The following is a 4,843-nucleotide window of genomic DNA, read 5'->3' as shown; positions in this document are numbered from 1 at the left end:
TTTCTGGATTACTTTCTCTGATGCCTATAAGGAGATGGCTATGGTATTCTCAGGCCAGCTTCATTACATGATAATTTGCTACTCCAAAAGTATCTCTTTCATTTTCTTATGGTACAGTGGACCCTGAAAGACATTGTGGGTCTTTTTGTATGATTATTTGTGTGTTTTGTTTTTGGAAATATCAGTGCAGAAGAGGAAAATGATAACAATGAAGATCATATAATCTTAGAAGTCATTTAGCCTGTTAAAATTTTCCCAGTTCAAAGGGGTAGTGGAAGGGGAGGTGGGCAGGGGGTTGAGGTGACTGGGTGATGGGCACTGAGGGAAGCACTTGGTGGTATGAGCACTGGGTGTTATGCTATATGTTGGCAAATTGAACTCCAATTTAAAAATTTTTTTAAAAATTTCCCAGTTCATACTTCCTTCTCTTGCCTATATGATGAAATTGACATTTTTGTTGTTGTTTAAAATGATATAGTATTGAGAGAACTCTCAAAGCAAACTTCATTGGGACAATGGCATTGCCCTTCTCTCCAATCTGTCTTCATTAGTAGGATCAGGAAGCATTTTATACCACTTATGCTTGCTTTTTGGTGCTGTCACTTTTGTTTTGTCTTGCTTTGTTTTGTTTTGTTTCATTTTGTTTTGTTTTGTTTTAGAAGGGGGAGATGGCTAAAGGATGAGGGTGAGAGAGAGAATCTTAAACAGACTCCATGCCTAGCACAGAGCCTACTTGGGGCTCAATCTCATGACTCTGAAATCATGACTTGAGCCGAAATCAAGAGTCAAACACTTAACCAAGTAAGCCACCCAGGCACCCCTGTTGCTCACTTTGTATAAAATTGCCACTATGTTCAACTGCAAATGTGGAATGATAAATCCTTTAAGTGAGAATTGAAGCCCCCAGTAAGGCATAAATTTCTGTGGTGAACTTAGTAAAGACGATGATTGTGAATCTGACTCAAATAATGATGAGTAATAAAGTCAAAGGATATAGACAAATGGAGAAAAAAATGGATAGCAGATCAATACAATTCTAGCACAAATATAGAAGTGCCAATAATATGTACCTCATTTAATTCTTTTTTTTTCTAAAGTATTGTGTAGTTGGTAAGGTTAGAGGAAGGCTGTCTGAAGAATCATCTAGCATAGCATGAATGAACTTTGAAGACTTATGCAAAGTGAAATAAATGAGTCACAAAAAGACAAACGCTATAAAATTCTACTTAAATGAGATGTCTAGAGTAATCAAATTCATAGAGACACAAAGTCTGGTGGTTGCCAGAGGCTGTTAAGAGGGGGGAAATGGAGTTGTTTAATGGGTACAGAAATTCAGTTTGGGAAGATGAACAAGTTCTGCAGTTGGTTGGTGATGATGGCAGTATAATAATGTGAATATACTTAATGTTTCAGAACTGTATGCTTTTTTTTGAGAATTGTACATTTTAAAATGATAAATTTTATGTCTCTTACCACAGTAAAAAAAATCAACTGCAGAAAGATGGCAAAGGAAGAGATTGATTAAAATAATGTGAAAAACTATATATATATGTATGTGTGTGTATATATATATATATAACCAAATTTCCTTACCATAAAATCTGGGTTAGCCTTAAAACATGTAGAAAAAAATCTCAGCAAAAGAGTGCCCCCTTGTGGACCTCTATGAGGTGGCAAAATACGTAATGAATAAGCCTGATGTCCCTCCTATAACTCTTTTGAATTATACGTTCTAGTTCTTGTGTGTAACCCCACATTTACATTCCTTGAGGGCAGAAGAACTCCAATATCTCCCCAAAGTTAACTCAAAATCAGAGACCAAAAGAAGGATATTGATATATTTTGGAGAGATTCTTTCTCTCAATGTCTTTGTTAATAGTCAAAAAACAATTAAATTTCTTGAAAGTTTTAAAGGTTGGAGCTCAATGGCCCTTAGGCTAATTGCAATCTAAGATGTTTAAATTCATAGTGGGTTTCTGGAAGAAGCTTCTTTAGAATAAAAACATATTTTGAGTGTAGTTTTTTGTGTGGGGGGCATGTTTTTGAAGATTAACTTGATTTCATTCATTACTGCATTTACTTCTGTTTCTCAGCAGGAATGACTTCATTGTTGTTACTGAAACAACAAAAAACGACTTTATTGTTGTTACTGAAACAACAAAATTAGATGTTAATTTTGTTGTTAATAAAAGGAATCTGGGGAAAATCACAAAGTGGTATAATGTCCTTTCACAATACATATTTTTATTTAATACTTTAAATAGTTTTCTGATGATGAAATGATTGTTTCTTTTTTTTTTTTTAACCTAGAGAATTTCATGAGTCTCATTTGGTGGCCAAGGAACATGTTAAATCAGTTTCTCAAGGTCATTGAAAGAATGAGTGGGAAAGTAAGATTAAAATTCTGATGTACCGAGTTCCTACACTAATCTTAGCTGATTGCCAATGTTGCTACTCTAAAAATGTATATTCTTAAGTAGAGGCAATTTTTTAGTTGAGACTTTCAGGAAAATTCTATGATTTTTTTAGGGTAAAATAACTTACAGGATTTGATCAAAAAATATTTTGTAAACATAGGTTCCTAACCACAAATATCTTAAATTGAAAAAGACAGTAGAATGATTAATTGCACCTACTGGCAGCTTTCATTTGACCTTGTAAAGGTTAAAGTTCTCCAGAAATCGCATTAGAAACACTGTTTCACTTGACCTTGTAAAGGTTAGAGTTTTCCAGAAATCTCATTAGAAATAATTTCTGCACTTGGGCTTCTGTTTCCTTAGGATCTAGAACCTCAACCAGTCTTATATTACTGAAATGACTGTAAGTAGCTCAACCAATGTGTAATTATCCATCCTGAGACGATTTGGAGACCATGTGTTGTTAAGTTCACGAAGTCATTATAATATCTTTTTACCAGGTTAGTATCATTTTCGATTGTAACTATGTGGGGATTTTTAAAAACATCTTATTTCGCAATAATTTTAGATTTACAGAAAATTCCAAGGATACTATAGAGAGTCTCCATATACCTTTCACCCAGTTTCCCCTTATGTTACCATCTTACCTACCATGATACATATGTCAATATTTAGAAACTAATATTAGTACATCACTATTAGCTAAACTCCAATTTTTTTTAAGGGTTCAATGTTCAGTTTCCTTTAATGACCCCCATCTCCCTGAAGGGCAGGTACAGGCAGCTAGGCGATGACAAGAGATGTTTACTTGAAGATCTTGCCCTGATTGAAGGTTTTGCCCACATGCTGGAAGGCCCCCTCCCAGGAAAAGTCCTCTCGAACCAGCGTCTGGGTCTCCTGCTGCCAGGATCCAGTTTCCACCGCGTATAGGACTCGTAGTCCACCTGCCAATCTGGACTCAGCGGAAAGGCAAGCTCCTGGCCTCGGAAGACCCAGACTCCAGAAATGGAGCTGCTGTGGTTGGTTCCAAAGAGGATGACACTGGCAAAGGCATTCTTCCTCAGCTTGTCCAACCGTTGGAACATTCCAGTGATGAGGTTACAACCCATAAAGGTCTGAGTGAGCTCCTCAGGGAAGTGGTACTCAGCGTACCACAGGGACCAGCCATCCTTATCGAAGTGCTCCCAGAAATACGGCAGTGCCACAGTGAGAGTGTCCTCATTGGAGTACTTGCGCTTAAATTCGTCCAACACAAAGGTACTCTTGGGCAGGTGAGCAAAGGGGTCTTTGGCCTTTGGCTCAGCAGCCAGTGCCTGCTCACATTCATCCATCTCCTCCTCAGGAGCAGGGGCAGCAGCCTTCTTCTCCTCTTTCCGCTCAGCCTGGGGCTTCTGCTTCTCTTCCCGAGAACCCTTCTCTTTCCGTGGGGTGTCTTTTTTAGGTTGGCTCTCTGCAAACTTTTTAGCATCAAACTGGGCCATCTTCTCACAGAGTTTCACCTCCCCCAAGACAGCCCGAAACTGGGGCTGGTTAATACAGGTAAGGAACCAGCGGTTGGTATTGGGGAAGGCCTGGCGGAAAGAAGGCTCCAGGACCTGTTTATAGAGCCACAACAGGGTGCAGACAACTGTGATGTCAGCCAGTGTCACACGTTCACCCACCAGAAAAGTCCTCGTCTTCAAATGAGTATCCAGGAGCCCCAGAATTCGCCTCACTTCCTCCTTTGCATTCTCTGTGGCCTGCTTGTTGTGGTGCATGATGCCCAAGGTAGGAAACACCCAGGTACTGGCTGGGGGCACTATGTCGCTATCAGCAAAGCTCACCCACTGCACCACCTGGGCTGCTGCCTCTGGAGTACTTCCCCGCAGCCCCTCATTGCTCACATAGTAGGCAAAGCCATTGCTCTCAAACACACAGAATCCATCGTCACCCTCAAATGCTGGAACCTTGCCGGCCGGAAATTTACGGAGAAATTGAGGGGTGCCTTTGGTTTGGCCAAAGTGGAAGTGGGGTGGTGCAGAGAGCACGCGGACCTGAGCCCCGCTGTACTGAGCAGCAATGAGAGCCTTGAAGGCCCTCCAGTTTTCAGGATATGTGTACAGGCCACCATGGTGATTCCTAAACTCCAAAATTGATTCCATATTCCTAATAGTGTTTTCCTCTGTCCCAGATTCCCATCCAGGAAATAACATTGCATTCAGTTGTCATGTCTCTTTATAGTCTCCTCTGATCTGTGACCGTTTCCCAGACTTTCCCTGTGTCTCATGACCTTGATAGTGTTCAGGAATATGAATTTTTTAAATTGTCCCCAAATTTGGTTTTGTCTGATATTTTTCTTATGACTAGACTGAAAGTTTTGTGTAGAATACGAAAAAGATGTCAGTATCTTTCTCATCACATCGTATCAGAGGTGCACGATACCACTG

The 4,843-nt window shown here is 39.8% G+C and overlaps 1 pseudogene; it reads right to left on the bottom strand.

Annotated features, from left to right (window-relative positions):
- Positions 1-3,221: 3,221 nt before the first annotated feature.
- Positions 3,222-4,558, bottom strand: LOC129505506 (elongation factor 1-gamma-like; annotated as a pseudogene).
- Between the last annotated feature and the right edge of the window lie 285 nt (positions 4,559-4,843).

The sequence above is a fragment of the Nyctereutes procyonoides genome, unplaced genomic scaffold (genome assembly GCF_905146905.1).
Source record: "Nyctereutes procyonoides isolate TBG_1078 unplaced genomic scaffold, NYPRO_anot_genome, whole genome shotgun sequence".
NCBI classification, from domain to species: Eukaryota; Metazoa; Chordata; class Mammalia; order Carnivora; family Canidae; genus Nyctereutes; species Nyctereutes procyonoides.
This window is presented reverse-complemented; position numbering and strand designations above follow the sequence as displayed.